The sequence below is a fragment of the Lissotriton helveticus genome, chromosome 2_2 (assembly GCF_964261635.1).
Source record: "Lissotriton helveticus chromosome 2_2, aLisHel1.1, whole genome shotgun sequence".
Classification (NCBI taxonomy): Eukaryota; Metazoa; Chordata; class Amphibia; order Caudata; family Salamandridae; genus Lissotriton; species Lissotriton helveticus.
The window spans coordinates 512,727,448-512,743,926 of NC_136060.1; the positions used below are offsets into that span (position 1 = coordinate 512,727,448).

The 16,479-nt window shown below is 60.4% G+C and overlaps 1 protein-coding gene across 2 annotated transcripts in view; it reads right to left on the minus strand.

The window, feature by feature from the left end:
* Positions 1–16,479, minus strand: part of LOC144821588 (uncharacterized) — a 669,657-nt gene that overhangs the window by 65,527 nt on the left and 587,651 nt on the right. The gene's annotated exons all lie outside the window — the stretch shown is intronic.

Here is a 16,479-nt window from a genome sequence, read left to right on the forward strand (position 1 = left end):
AACATGGGCAGAGCCAGTGTGGACCTGCAACAAGGGACAGAGCCAGTGTGGACCTGCAACAGAGGCAGAGCCAGTGTGGACCAGCAACAGAGGCAGAGCCAGTGTGGACCAGCAACAGAGGCAGAGCCAGTGTGGACCAGCAACAAGGGACAGAGACAGTGTGGACCAGCAAAAAGGGGAAGATCTAGTGTGGACCTGCAACAAGGGACAGAGCCAGTGTGGACCTGCAACAAGGGGCAGAGCCAGTGTGGACCTGCAACAAGGGACAGAGCCAGTGTGGACCTGCAACAAGGGGCAGAGCCAATGTGGACCTGCAACAAGGGACAGAGCCAGTGTGGACCTGCAACAGAGGCAGAGCCAGTGTGGACCAGCAACAGAGGCAGAGCCAGTGTGGACCAGCAACAGAGGCAGAGCCAGTGTGGACCAGCAACAAGGGAGAGAGCCAGTGTGGATCTGCAACAAGGGACAGAGCCAGTGTGGACCTGCAACATGGGCAGAGCCAGTGTGGACCTGCAACATGGGCAGAGCCAGTGTGGACCTGCAACATGGGCAGAGCCAGTGTGGACCTGCAACAAGGGACAGAGCCAGTGTGGACCTGCAACAGAGGCAGAGCCAGTGTGGACCAGCAACAGAGGCAGAGCCAGTGTGGACCAGCAACAGAGGCAGAGCCAGTGTGGACCAGCAACAAGGGACAGAGCCAGTGTGGACTTACAGACAGGGGCAGAGCTAGTGTGGACCTAAAACAAGGGGATGGATACCCAGTGTGGAACTGCAGCAAGGGAATACCGAGTATCGACCTGTAAAAGGGGCAAAGCCAGTGTGGACTCAAAAACAGGGGCAGAGCCAGTGTGGACCTGCAACAAGGGGCAGAGCCAGTGTGGACCAGCAACAAGGGACAGAGCCAGTGTGGACCTGCAACATGGGCAGAGCCAGTGTGGACCTGCAACAAGGGCAGAGCCAGTGTGGACCAGCAACAAGGGAAGAGACAGTGTGGACCAGCAACAAGGGCAGAGTCAGCGTGGACCTGCAACAAGGGATAGTGCTAGTGTGGCCCTGCAACAAGGGACAGAGCCAGTGTGGACCTGCAACAAGGGACAGAGCCAGTGTGGACCTGCAAAAAGGGACAGAGCCAGTGTGGACATGCAACACGGGGCAGAGCCAGAGTGGACCTGCAACAAGGGACAGAGACAGTGTGGACCTGCAACAAGGGCAGAGCCAGTGTGGACCTGCAACAAGGGACAGAGCCAGTGTGGACCTGCAAAAAGGGACAGAGCCAGTGTGGACATGCAACACGGGGCAGAGCCAGAGTGGACCTGCAACAAGGGACAGAGACAGTGTGGACCTGCAACAAGGGCAGAGCCAGTGTGGACCTGCAACATGGGCAGAGCCAGTGTGGACCTGCAACATGGGCAGAGCCAGTGTGGACCAGCAACAGGGGCAGAGACAGTGTGGACCAGAAACAAGGGCAGAGTCAGTGTGGACCTGCAACAAGGACAGAGCCAGTGTGGACCTGCAATAGGGGCAGAGCCAGTGTGGACCTGCAACAGAGGCAGAGCCAGTGTGGACCAGCAACTAGGGACAGAGCCAGTGTGGACCTGCAAAAAGGGACAGAGCCAGTGTGGACATGCAACACGGGGCAGAGCCAGAGTGGACCTGCAACAAGGGACAGAGAAAGTGTGGACCTGCAACAAGGGCAGAGCCAGTGTGGACCTGCAACATGGGCAGAGCCAGAGTGGACCTGCAACAAGGGACAGAGAAAGTGTGGACCTGCAACAAGGGCAGAGCCAGTGTGGACCTGCAACATGGGCAGAGCCAGTGTGGACCTGCAATAAGGGCAGAGCCAGTGTGGACCAGCAACAAGGGAAGAGACAGTGTGGACCAGCAACAAGGGACAGAGCCAGTGTGGACCTGCAACAAGGGACAGAGCCAGTGTGGACCTGCAACAAGGGGCAGAGTCAGCGTGGACCTGCAACAAGGGACAGTGCCAGTGTGGACCTGCAACAAGGGAGAGAGCCAGTGTGGATCTGCAACAAGGGACAGAGCCAGTGTGGACCTGCAACATGGGCAGAGCCAGTGTGGACCTGCAACATGGGCAGAGCCAGTGTGGACCTGCAACATGGGCAGAGCCAGTGTGGACCTGCAACAAGGGACAGAGCCAGTGTGGACCTGCAACAGAGGCAGAGCCAGTGTGGACCAGCAACAGAGGCAGAGCCAGTGTGGACCAGCAACAGAGGCAGAGCCAGTGTGGACCAGCAACAAGGGACAGAGCCAGTGTGGACTTACAGACAGGGGCAGAGCTAGTGTGGACCTAAAACAAGGGGATGGATACCCAGTGTGGAACTACAGCAAGGGAATACCGAGTATCGACCTGTAAAAGGGGCAAAGCCAGTGTGGACTCAAAAACAGGGGCAGAGCCAGTGTGGACCTGCAACAAGGGGCAGAGCCAGTGTGGACCAGCAACAAGGGACAGAGCCAGTGTGGACCTGCAACATGGGCAGAGCCAGTGTGGACCTGCAACAAGGGCAGAGCCAGTGTGGACCAGCAACAAGGGAAGAGACAGTGTGGACCAGCAACAAGGGCAGAGTCAGCGTGGACCTGCAACAAGGGATAGTGCTAGTGTGGCCCTGCAACAAGGGACAGAGCCAGTGTGGACCTGCAACAAGGGACAGAGCCAGTGTGGACCTGCAAAAAGGGACAGAGCCAGTGTGGACATGCAACACGGGGCAGAGCCAGAGTGGACCTGCAACAAGGGACAGAGACAGTGTGGACCTGCAACAAGGGCAGAGCCAGTGTGGACCTGCAACAAGGGACAGAGCCAGTGTGGACCTGCAAAAAGGGACAGAGCCAGTGTGGACATGCAACACGGGGCAGAGCCAGAGTGGACCTGCAACAAGGGACAGAGACAGTGTGGACCTGCAACAAGGGCAGAGCCAGTGTGGACCTGCAACATGGGCAGAGCCAGTGTGGACCTGCAACATGGGCAGAGCCAGTGTGGACCAGCAACAGGGGCAGAGACAGTGTGGACCAGAAACAAGGGCAGAGTCAGTGTGGACCTGCAACAAGGACAGAGCCTGTGTGGACCTGCAATAGGGGCAGAGCCAGTGTGGACCTGCAACAGAGGCAGAGCCAGTGTGGACCAGCAACTAGGGACAGAGCCAGTGTGGACCTGCAAAAAGGGACAGAGCCAGTGTGGACATGCAACACGGGGCAGAGCCAGAGTGGACCTGCAACAAGGGACAGAGAAAGTGTGGACCTGCAACAAGGGCAGAGCCAGTGTGGACCTGCAACATGGGCAGAGCCAGAGTGGACCTGCAACAAGGGACAGAGAAAGTGTGGACCTGCAACAAGGGTAGAGCCAGTGTGGACCTGCAACATGGGCAGAGCCAGTGTGGACCTGCAATAAGGGCAGAGCCAGTGTGGACCAGCAACAAGGGAAGAGACAGTGTGGACCAGCAACAAGGGACAGAGCCAGTGTGGACCTGCAACAAGGGACAGAGCCAGTGTGGACCTGCAACAAGGGGCAGAGTCAGCGTGGACCTGCAACAAGGGACAGTGCCAGTGTGGACCTGCAACAAGGGACAGAGCCAGTGTGGACCTGCAACAAGGGACAGAGCCAGTGTGGACCTACAAAAAGGGACAGAGCCAGTGTGGACATACAACACGGGGCAGAGCCAGAGTGGACCTGTGTTAGACGGGGACCCTGAGGGTCGGCCGTCTACTGAGGGAGAGGTCCCCGATGAGGACCACCTCCGGCGATTGTACAGATATGTCACCTCCCTCCCCACAAACAGCCACCACACCAGGTTGAGTTCAATACTTTTATATAAGGTTTGTAGGGCACGGATATTGGCGATACAGGATATATCGGACCCGAGGGTCCTCTCACTTCTAGTCTCTGTAGGGAAAAAGGGGGTAGCGGGACAGTCTTGGTACCGGGTTGGTACAGGAGGTGGCAAGAGGTGAGCTCACAATCCTCGAGCTGGCGAGTCTGCAAGTCGGGCCGCGGCAGCGCCAGCAGGCCAAGACGATGGTTTCACGAGGCAGAGGGCCGCGGCAGCGCCAGCAGGCCAAGACGATGGTTTCACGAGGCAGAGGGCCGCGGCAGCGCCAGCAGGCCAAGACGATGGTTTCACGAGGCAGAGGGCCGCGGCAGCGCCAGCAGGCCAGTCGCGGATGAGTTCTTCTCGGGTCTCTCGACTCCAGGATACAACTACCTTCCTGGTCTGGCCCTCCCCCAGTTATAGGTCTGGTCCCCTTTGATGTCCGGACCCTCGCGCCTGGGGGCCGGGAGGTCCGGGATGAGGGAGTCCAGACACCCAGCAGGGGGGTGGAGCCAGCGCCCAGGGCGGCCTGGGGTGATCGACACCTGGCGGAGGAGAGCCGTTGACGATTCCTTCTCCCATTGACTTGCCAAGTGGTCACTCTGCCTCCTGGGAGGAGGTTGGTGCCTCGATGTCGGGGCCGGCCGGGCCCAGGGTTAGGGTCGAGTTGAGGCCACGCGGCCTCGTGCTGTAGTACCCCAAAATGGCGGCTGGGCCGGGGCCGGGGTGCGGATGGTGACCCGGGCCAGCTGGGTCCGGAGCTGGTGTCTTGTGGTGGAGGGATTGCAGGTTACTTCGGGTGGTCGCCGGGGACTCTGGTTGGGGATTCAGGGAGAGCCAGGGTCCGGGTCCCGTTGCGGGGAGGGGGGACAGCCCGACCATACGGCCTGTCCAACATGCGTCCCCCCCAGCTGAAGGCGGGGAGAGTCAGCCATCTTCCTGGGGACTCTCCTCGCTGAGGCAGAAAAAGCGTGACAGGCCGTCTGCGTTGGCGTGGTCCTGGCCTGGACGATGTTCCACCGTGAAGTCCATCCCCTGTAGGGAGATGGACCAGCGCAACAGCTTCGGGTTCTCCCCCCGCATTTGCATCAGCCATTGCAAGGGTCGGTGGTCTGTTTGCACCCGGAAGTGGGTGCCGAAGAGGTAGGGCCGGAGCTTCTTGAGTGCCCAGACTACGGCGAAGGCCTCCCTCTCAATGGTGCTCCAGCGCTGTTCTCGGGGCAGTAGGCGTCTGCTGATGAAGGCCACTGGTTGGTCGACCCCTTCGTGGTTGAGTTGGGAGAGGACGGCCCCCACACCATGATCGGAGGCGTCCGTCTGCACAATGAATTCCCGGCTGTAGTCGGGAGCCTGGAGCACGGGGGCCGTGCACATGGCGGTCTTCAATTTCTCGAAGGCCGATTGGCAGTCCGGGGTCCAGTTGACTGTTTTGGGGCTCTTCTTGGAGGTGAGCTCTGTGAGGGGCCCCACGATGCTGCCATAGTCCTTCACGAACCGCCGGTAGTATCCGGTGAGCCCCAGGAAGGCCCGGACCTCCGTTTGGGTCGTAGGGGGTTGCCAGGCCTGGATGGCAGCAATCTTGAGCTGGAGAGGGGCCACCAGCCCGCTTCCCACTTGGTGTCCCAGGTAGGTCACGGACCCTTGGCCAACCTGGCACTTGCTGGCCTTGATGGTGAGCCCGGCTTGCTGGAGGGCGTGTAGAACCTCCCGCAGGTGGCGGAGGTGGTCGGTCCACTGATGGCTGTACACAGCAATGTCGTCCAGGTAGGCGGCGCTGAAGTCTTCCAGGCCCGCCAGTACCTGGTTCACCAGCCGTTGGAACGTTGCCGGAGCGTTTTTCATGCCGAAGGGCATTACTTTAAAGTGGTAGTGCCCGTCCGGGGTAGAGAAGGCGGAACGTTCTTGGGCCCTAGTGGTGAGGGCGATCTGCCAGTAGCCCGCCGTTAGGTCGAAGATGCTCAGGTAGCGGGCGGCCCCCATCCGGTCAATTAGCTCATCTGCCCGGGGGATGGGGTGAGCGTCGGTCCTGGTAACTGCATTCAGCCCCCGATAGTCCACGCAGAACCGGAGCTCAGGGGCAACGCCCGGGGCGGCCGCCTTGGGAACCAGGACGACTGGGCTTGCCCAGGGGCTGTCTGAGGGTTCGATCACTCCTAGGGCCAGCATTTTGGACACCTCGGTCTGGATGCAGGCGCGCACCCGGTCTGGTACGCGGTACGCCCGGTGTCGAATAGGAGGGCTGTCCCCGGTGTCCACATCGTGAAGGCACCAGGGGGTGACTCCGGGTGTGAGGGAGAACAGGGAGGCGAACCGCCTCAGGAGGGCTTGACAGTCTTGGCGTTGCTCCGGGGACAGGGCCTCGGAGAGCTGGACCCCTTCCACTGAGCCATCCCGCTCGAGGGTCCTCAGTAAGTCCGGAAGGGGTTCGGAGTCTTCTTCCGTCCCGTTATCGGTAGCCATCAGGAGGCTGAGTTCGGATCGCACAAAATGGGGTTTGAGCCTGTTGGCATGGAGGACCCGTAGGGGGTTCCGGGCAGTCTCCATGTCGATTAAATAGGTGACGGGCCCCTTGCGTTCGATCACCTTGAAGGGTCCGGACCATTTGTCTTGGAGTGCACAGGGTTCAACCGGGGACATCACCCAGACCCGTTGTCCCGGTTCGAACTCGATGGAGGATGCGTGCTGATCGTACCATCTCTTCATGTCCTCCTGACTGGCCTCGAGATTGGCTTTGGCGGTTTCTCGGAACCGCCGGGTCTGGTTGCGAAGAGCCAGGAGATACCTGTAGATGTCTGGGGGAGTTTTCTGGGGAGGCTGCTCCCAACCTTCCTTGACTAGGCTGAGGGGGCCCCGGACGGGGTGCCCGTACAGGAGTTCAAATGGGCTGAAGCTGAGGGATTTCTGCGGGACCTCCCGATAGGCAAACAGGAGGCATGGAAGTAGCACGTCCCACTGGCGTCGAAGGGGTTCCTCTAGGCCCATAATCATTCCCTTGAGGGTGCGGTTGAACCTCTCGACCAGTCCGTTTCCTTGTGGGTGATAGGGGGTCGTGAATTTGTAGGTGACCCCGCATTGTTGCCAGAGAGACTTCATATATCTGGAGATAAAGTTCGTGCCCCTGTCGCTGACGACCTCCCGGGGGAACCCCACCCGGGAGAAGATCCCCATCAGGGCTCGGCCCACCACGGGGGCCGTCACAGTCCGAAGAGGGATGGCCTTGGGATAGCGGGTGGCGTGGTCTACTAGGACCAGGATGAACCGGTGTCCTTGGGCTGTTCGGGGGTCGAGGGGCCCCACAATGTCTATTCCCACTCGTTCGAACGGGGTGGTGACGACAGGAAAGGGTTGTAAAGGTGCTTTGATTTTTCTGCCACTTTTTCCGCTGGCCTGGCAGGTGGGGCAGGTCCTGCAGTGGTTGGTGACATCCTTTCGCATTTGGGGCCAGAAAAAATGGGTCACCAGGCGGTCGTAGGTTTTATCCTGTCCCAGGTGTCCGGCAAGGGGGACATCGTGGGCTAAGTTCAGGAGAAAGTCTCGGAAGCGAAGGGGCACCACCAGTACCCGACTGGCTCCTAGTTCTGCAATTTTCTGCTCGCTGTAGAGCAGGTCTTGGTCCCAGTAGATCCAGTGGGCCCCCGAGGTATCCCCTGTGCTCTGGGCCAGGGCTTGCTGCCGGAGTCCTTCGAGAGAGGGACATGTTTTCTGTTCGGCCCGGAATTGTTCCTGAGTGGGGCCTCCCTCCTGACGCCATTGTGCCAGGTCAGGGACGTCCCGAAGCTGGTCGGATCCTTCCTCTGTTTGGGTCGAGGGACTGGCTTCTGGGGCGGCCTCCTCTGGGATGAGCGCGGGAGGAGGTTCCGGCCACTCGGGCTCTTCTAGACTGGGGACCGCGCGGGCGGTCATGGACCGGGTCGTGACGCAGACCCATTCGGGGAGGCCGAGCATTCCCAGGTGTTCTCTCCGTTCGACGGCTGCCCAGGGAGAGCTTTCGAGGTCGTTTCCTAGGAGGCAATCCACGGGGGCATCATCGCGGACAGTTACCTTTAACATCCCTGTTACTCCTCCCCACTCGAAGGGGACGCAGGCCATGCGACACAGACTTTCGGAGTTGTCTGCTGATCGGACAGGGCAAAGAATGTTCGGCAGGATTTGGTCTGGAGTGACAAGGTGGCGTCGGACCGCCGTTACACTGGCCCCGGTGTCGCGGAGGGCTTCCGCCCGGCGGCCATTAATGTTGACCCACTGGCTGTACTTCTGCGTGTTGGCGGGAAGGGGGGCCCGCGGAATCATCTCTCTCTCCGCCAAGCAGACCAGCGCCATGGCGGCTGGTGCCCACTCAGAGGGGTCGGTCTCGTACTCTTCTTGGTCGTCCGGGATTAGTTCTTCCCCTAGGGCGGCCGCTGCGACCTGGCGGGGGGTAGTGTTCGGATTCTTTGGGCAGTTGGGATCACTGGCGTAGTGGCCGGGTCGCTGGCATCTGTGGCACATAACGTTGGCCCGGAAACCGGCCCGGATGGCCGGGCTCCCTCGGCTGGCCGGGGTCGAGGGGCTGCTTGTGGGCGACAAGGGGCCGGGGTCTCTCCCCCGACCCTGGCCCCCTCCTCCTCCTCCCCGGGGGCGATGGGGCCCTGGGTACGGTCTGGATGATTCGCTGGGTCCGTTCCGGCCAACTCGGGTGCTTTCCCACCGGTCGGCTTCGGCGGCGAGTTGTCGAGGTTCGGTTAGTTTACTGTCCAAGAGGTGTTGCCGGAGTTCCACGAAGCAGTTGTTAGACAGGTGCTCCCATACGATAAGGTCAAAAAGTTGTTCGTAGGTGGTCACTTTGTTGCCCTTGATCCACCCTTCGAAGGCTCGACTAAAGAAGTTCACGTACTCCACCCAAGTCGTACCCGGAATCCGTTTGCAGTCGCGGAACCGCTGGCGGTACATCTCGGGTGTGAGCCCGTATCGAGTGAGGAGGGCGGCCTTCATGTGGTCGTAGGATGTCATCAGATGGTCCGGGAGTTGCAGCAGGGCGTCCCGCCCTTCGTTGACAAACCTCCCCCATAACCCGGCTCCCCAGTCGCCCCCTGGAATCCGGTGGGAGGTCATGGCCACCTCATAGGTGTTGGACAGGCCACATGAAGGGCTCGCTCCCTCCCCGCAGGACAGGGCCCGGGCCACCGTCAGCACCATTGCCCGGCCCAGCCGCCATCTTGGACACGGCACCACGCGGCCGCGCGGCCTCAGCCCGACCCCAACCCTGGGCCTGGCCAGGCCCCGACATCCCGGCACCACCCTCCACCCAGGAGGTGAACGGCCCACTTGGCAGGTCAATGGGAGTACGAAGTGTCGATGGCTCTCCCCCGCCAGGTGCCGAGCACCCCCAGCCTCCTCGGGCGCTGGCTCCACCCCCCTGCTGGGTGTCTGGACTCCCTCATCCCAGACCTCCCGACCTCCAAGAGCGAGGGTCCGGACATCAAAGGGCGCCAGACCTATAACTGAGGCAGCCCCAGGACAGGAAGGCAGTTGTATCCTGGAGTCGAGAGACACCGCGACAAACTCATCCTTGACGGACTGTTGGCGCTGCCACAGCCCTGCCTTGTGAACTATTGTCCTGCCTGCTGGCGCTGCCGCGGCCCTCTGCAACCTTCATCCTCGTGGGACCTGCTGGCGCTGCCGCGGCCCTCTGCAACCTGCATTCTCGTGGGACCTGCTGGCGCTGCCGCGGCCCGTTGTAACCTTCATCCTCGTGGGACCTGCTGGCGCTGCCGCGGCCCGTTGCAACCTGCATTCTCGTGGGACCTGCTGGCGCTGCCGCGGCCCGTTGTAACCTTCATCCTCGTTGGGACCTGCTGGCGCTGCCGCGGCCCGTGCCACCTACGACCTCTTCGGGACCTGCCGGCGCTGCCGCGGTCTGACCCCTCCGAACACCGAGCTCGAGGATTGTGAGCCATCACCGTTACACACCCGTACCCGTGGGTACCAAGACTGTCCCGCTACCCCCTTCCCTTACTAGAGACTAGAATTGAGAGGATCATCGTGTCCTGATCGCCCTGTATCGTACCTCTCTACTAACCGAAGTGCCTATAAAAGGTGTTACCATAAGCTTTGTGTGGTGTCCATTTGTGGGGGGGAAGTTACCTGTCTGTGCGATCACTGTGCTCGGCCGACCCTCCAGGTCCCCGTCTAACATTGGTGGCTAGCGGCGCGATCCGAACCAACGCGTACCGTACAGACAGTAACTCACCCTACGACTAAAACCACAATGACGACCAAAGAGAGCGGATCGGCGGAGAAGTTCCAGATGGAAAAGCTGGAAGAATACAACCACCGAGAGCTCAAACAATTTTGCATGGACTTAGGCATTGCTACCACCGGGCTAAGCACAAAAGAAGACTTCAAAAACGCCCTAGAGGCCTGGACAGAGACAAATACCGCAACCCCCCGGGACCCCGCAGCCCCGGAAGTCAACACCACCCGGACGGAGGAACGGAGACCAGGCCCCTCCCATGAAGAGATCCAGGAGCGGGAAAAAAACAGATTACACGAGTTAGACTTGGCACGACTCAGATTAGACGGAGAATTGAAACTGGCGGAACAAAAAATAAACTTAGAACACTTACGGCTCAGAGAAGAGCGAGAGGAAAAACAGAGACAGAGAGACCTCGAAGAAAAAAGACTGGCATACGAGCACGAGTGCAAACTAGCGGAGATAGAAATACGCAAACTGAACAAAAACCTAGGGGTGCCCGAGCAACCGCACTCCCCGGGTCCTACCGAGCAGAAGGTCCACATCCCCAAGGATGTGGTCCGGGAATATCACCGGAACGACGACATACAGCAGTGGTTCAAAGCCTATGAGATTGCCATGACCGCCCACCGGGTCGCTCGAAGTGACTGGGGAGCCGGTCTATGGGGGAGATTCGTCAACGAGGGTCGTGATGCCCTGCTGCAGCTTCCGGACCATCAAATGACGTCCTACGACCATATGAAGGCCGCCCTCCTCAGTCGATATGGACTTACACCCGAAATGTACCGCCAGAGGTTCCGCAACTGCACCCGGATCCCAGGTACGACATGGTTGGAATACGTGAACTATTTCAGCCGAGCCTTCGAGGGGTGGATCAAGGGTAACAACGTAACCACTTACGAACAACTCTTCAATCTCATTGTATGGGAGCACCTCTCCAACAACTGCTTTGTCGAGCTTAGGCAGCACCTCCTCGACAGTAAATTGACTGAACCTCGGCAGCTCGCCACCGAGGCTGACCGGTGGGAGAGCACCCGAGTGGCCCGGAGTGGGCCGAATGAGCAGAACAGAACCAACCAAGGTCACCATCGTCCCCGAGGAGGAGGAGGAGGCCCGGGCCGGGGCAGAGACGCCGCCCCGGCCGCACCCACTAACGCCACCCCGGCCCCATCAGGCCGGGGAAACCCCCCGATGCGCCCGGGGTTCCGAGCTAACGTGACGTGTCATCGATGCCAGCGAGTCGGCCACTATGCCAGTGACCCGACCTGCCCGAAGAACCAGGTCCCCGGGCCCCGCCAGATGGCGGCCGCCGCCCTGGGAGAGGAACAAATCTCCGAAGACACGGAGACCTATGAGTCGGAGCAGTTCGAGTGGGAACCCGCCGCCATGACCCTGGCATGCCTGGGAGGAAGAGACATGGTCCCGCGGACTCCCCTGCCCGCCAACACTCGGAAGTACAGCCAATGGGTGAGCATCAATGGGCGCAAGGCCGAGGCCCTGCGTGACACCGGGGCCAGTGTGACGGCCGTCCGCTGTCACCTGGTGACCCCAGAACAAATCCTACCAAACGTACTTTGCCCCGTCCGATCGGCAGACAACTCGGAGAGCCTGTGTCGGATGGCCTGCGTCCCCTTCGAATGGGGAGGAGTGTCCGGCATGCTGAAAGTAACTGTCCGTGACGATGCCCCCGTAGACTGCCTCCTGGGGAACGATCTCGAGAGCTCCCCGTGGGCCGCTGTGGAAAGAAGAGAGCATCTGGGGATGTTGGGTCTCCCGGACTGGGCATGCGTAACCACCCGGTCCATGGCCACCCGCACCATCCCTAGACCAGAAGAACCAGAATGGGCAGCACCTCCGCCCTCGATCACTCCAGAAGAAGACTTCCTCCAGACCGACCACCCGGACCCCCCCCCAGAGGGGTCCACACAGCCCCCCGAGCTTCCCGACCTGGCTCAGTGGCGTCAAGAAGGGGGGCCCACCCAGGAACAATTCCGGCAGGAGCAAAAGACCTGCCCCTCCCTCGAGGGATTGCGACAGCAAGCGCTCGCCCAGAGCCAAGGAGACACCACCGGGGCCCACTGGGTTTATTGGGACAATGATCTCTTGTACAGCGAACAGAAAATCGCAGAACTGGGGGCCGGGCGAGTGCTGGTGGTGCCCCTCCACTTCAGAGACTTCCTGTTGAACCTAGCCCACGATGTCCCCCTGGCCGGGCACCTGGGCCAAGACAAGACCTACCACCGCCTGGTGACTCACTTTTTTTGGCCCAAAATGAGGAACGACGTATCCAACCATTGCCGGTCCTGCCCGACCTGCCAGGCCAGTGGGAAGAGCGGCCGCAAACTCAAGGCACCCCTACAACCATTCCCCGTGGTGACCACCCCGTTCGAAAGGGTGGGAATAGACATTGTGGGGCCCCTGGACCCCCGAACAGCACAGGGACATCGCTTCATCCTGGTCCTGGTGGATCACGCTACCCGCTATCCTGAGGCGGTCCCCCTTCGTACGATAACAGCCCCAGTAGTGGGTCGAGCCTTGATGGGGATCTTCTCTCGAGTGGGCTTCCCCCGAGAAGTCGTCAGCGACAGGGGTACGAACTTTATCTCAAAATACATGAAGTCCCTCTGGCAACAGTGTGGGGTCACCTACCGATTCACGACCCCCTATCACCCTCAAGGGAACGGACTGGTTGAGCGGTTCAACCGCACGCTCAAAGGGATGATTGGGGGGTTGGAAGAGCCCCTCCGTCGCCAGTGGGATGTGCTACTACCGTGCCTTCTCTTTGCCTACCGAGAAGTCCCCCAGAAGTCCCTCGGCTTCAGCCCTTTCGAACTCTTGTATGGACACCCGGTGCGAGGCCCGCTCAGCCTAGTCAAAGAAGGCTGGGAAATGCCCCCTCTAAAGAACCCTCCAGATGTTTTCAAGTACCTCCTAACCCTCCGCAACCAGACCAGAAGGTTCAGAGAGATGGCAAAAGCAAACATGGAGGCCAGTCAGGAGGACATGAAAAGGTGGTACGATAGAAATGCATCCTCCATCGAATTTGAACCCGGTCAACAAGTGTGGGTAATGTCTCCCACCGAACCATGCGCCCTGCAAGACAAATGGACGGGGCCCTTCAAAGTAATCGAGCGCAAGAGCCCTGTCACCTATCTCATCGATATGGAATCTTCCCGAAACCCTCTCCGGGTCCTCCACGCTCATAGACTGAAACCCCACTTTGTACGCTCCGAACTCAGCCTCCTGATGGCAACCGACAATGGAACCGAGGAGGACTCCGAACCCCTCCCTGACCTCCTACGGTCACGGGAGAAGGACGGCTCCGTGGACGGGGTCCGACTCTCGGAGGCCCTCACCCTGGAACAGCGCCAAGGCTGCCGAGTCCTCCTGCTACAGTTCTCCACCCTGTTCTCCCTCACCCCAGGGGTCACCCCCTGGTGCTTACACGACGTGGACACGGGAGACAGTCCCCCTATCCGCCATCGGGCCTACCGCGTACCAGATCGGGTACGGGCCTGCATCCAAGAGGAGGTGGCCAAGATGCTCACACTCGGGATCATCGAGCCCTCAGACAGCCCCTGGGCCAGCCCAGTGGTACTGGTCCCCAAAGCGGCCGCCCCCGGCGCCACGCCGGAGCTCCGGTTCTGCGTCGACTACCGGGGCTTGAATGCGGTCACCAGAACAGACGCACACCCCATCCCCCGAGCCGATGAGCTAATCGACCGCATGGGAGCTGCCCGCTACCTCAGCATCTTCGACCTGACAGCGGGCTACTGGCAGATCGGTCTCACACCCCGGGCCCAAGAACGATCTGCATTCTCCACTCCTGATGGCCACTATCACTTCAAGGTCATGCCATTCGGCATGAAGAATGCCCCAGCAACATTTCAGCGGCTAGTAAACCAGGTCCTGGCAGGACTCGAAGGATTCAGCGCCGCCTACCTGGACGATATCGCTGTGTACAGCCGCCACTGGTCCGACCACCTCCACCACCTCCGAGAGGTGCTACAGGCCCTCCAACGAGCTGGCCTCACGATCAAGGCCAGCAAGTGCCAAATTGGCCAGGGGTCCGTGACCTATCTCGGGCACCAGGTGGGAAGCGGTCTGGTGGCCCCTCTGCAACTCAAGATCGCGGCCATCCAGTCGTGGCAGTCCCCCATCACCCAGACCGAGGTCCGCGCCTTCTTGGGACTCACGGGCTACTACCGACGGTTCGTGAGGGACTATGGCAGCATCGTAGGGCCCCTCACGGAACTCACCTCCAAAAACCAACCAAAGACGGTCAACTGGACCCCAGACTGTCAAGCGGCCTTCGAGAAGCTGAAGGCCGCCATGTGCTCCGCCCCGGTGCTCCAGGCCCCCGACTACAGTCGGGAATTTATCGTCCAAACAGATGCCTCCGACCATGGCGTTGGGGCAGTCCTTTCCCAGCTGAACCCCGAAGGACTTGACCAGCCAGTGGCTTTCATCAGCAGACGGCTCCTGGCCCGAGAACGACGCTGGAGCACCATCGAGAGGGAGGCCTTCGCCGTGGTGTGGGCCCTCAAAAAGCTCCGGCCTTATCTCTTCGGCACCCACTTCCGGGTCCAGACCGATCATCGACCCCTGCAATGGCTCATGCAGATGCGGGGGGAAAACCCGAAACTACTACGTTGGTCCATCTCCCTGCAGGGGATGGACTTCACTGTGGAACACCGACCCGGCCAAGACCACGCCAACGCGGATGGCCTGTCCCGCTTTTTCCGCCTCAACGAGGAAAGTCCCCAAGAAGATGGGTGACTCTCCCCGCCTTCAGCTGGGGGGGACGCATGTTGGACAGGCCACATGAAGGGCTCGCTCCCTCCCCGCAGGACAGGGCCCGGGCCACCGTCAGCACCATTGCCCGGCCCAGCCGCCATCTTGGACACGGCACCACGCGGCCGCGCGGCCTCAGCCCGACCCCAACCCTGGGCCTGGCCAGGCCCCGACATCCCGGCACCACCCTCCACCCAGGAGGTGAACGGCCCACTTGGCAGGTCAATGGGAGTACGAAGTGTCGATGGCTCTCCCCCGCCAGGTGCCGAGCACCCCCAGCCTCCTCGGGCGCTGGCTCCACCCCCCTGCTGGGTGTCTGGACTCCCTCATCCCAGACCTCCCGACCTCCAAGAGCGAGGGTCCGGACATCAAAGGGCGCCAGACCTATAACTGAGGCAGCCCCAGGACAGGAAGGCAGTTGTATCCTGGAGTCAAGAGACACCGCGACGAACTCATCCTTGACGGACTGTTGGCGCTGCCACAGCCCTGCCTTGTGAACTATTGTCCTGCCTGCTGGCGCTGCCGCGGCCCTCTGCAACCTTCATCCTCGTGGGACCTGCTGGCGCTGCCGCGGCCCTCTGCAACCTGCATTCTCGTGGGACCTGCTGGCGCTGCCGCGGCCCGTTGTAACCTTCATCCTCGTGGGACCTGCTGGCGCTGCCGCGGCCCGTTGCAACCTGCATTCTCGTGGGACCTGCTGGCGCTGCCGCGGCCCGTTGTAACCTTCATCCTCGTTGGGACCTGCTGGCGCTGCCGCGGCCCGTGCCACCTATGACCTCTTCGGGACCTGCCGGCGCTGCCGCGGTCTGACCCCTCCGAACACCGAGCTCGAGGATTGTGAGCCATCACCGTTACACACCCGTACCCGTGGGTACCAAGACTGTCCCGCTACCCCCTTCCCTTACTAGAGACTAGAATTGAGAGGATCATCGTGTCCTGATCGCCCTGTATCGTACCTCTCTACTACCCGAAGTGCCTATAAAAGGTGTTACCATAAGCTTTGTGTGGTGTCCATTTGTGGGGGGGAAGTTACCTGTCTGTGCGATCACTGTGCTCGGCCGACCCTCCAGGTCCCCGTCTAACAATAGGCTTTAAACCACTGCTGTATATCATCGTTCTTGTGGTATTCCCGGATGACCTCTTTGGGGATGTGAACCTTGGGCTCGGTAGAGGCAGGCAGGGTCGGTCGTTCGGGGAACCCGAGTTCTTTATTCTGTTTCTGGATTTCCAGTTCCTTGAGATTGCGCTCATGTTCGTACGCTAGTTTCTTTTCCTCTAGCTCTCTCTGTCTTTGCTTCTCTTCTCGCTCCTCTCGGAGCCGTAAGTGTTCCAGAGTTATTTTTTGTTCCGCCAGTTTGAGTTCTCCATCCAAGCGAAGTCGGGCCAGTTCTAATTCGTGGAGTCTGCTTTTTTCTCTTTCTTGGATCTCTTCCAGGGAGAGACCCGCTCTTCTTTCTTCAATTGGTGCGGGGCCCGTCTCGGTTGTTCGTGTTCGGGGTACGGCCGTACCCGTTTCTGCCCAAGCTTCTAGGGCTCGTTTGAAGTCTTCCTTTGTGCTCAGACCTGTGGTTGGAAGGCCAAGTTCTATGCAATATTGCTTCAGTTCCCGGTGGTTGTAGTCTTCCAATTTTT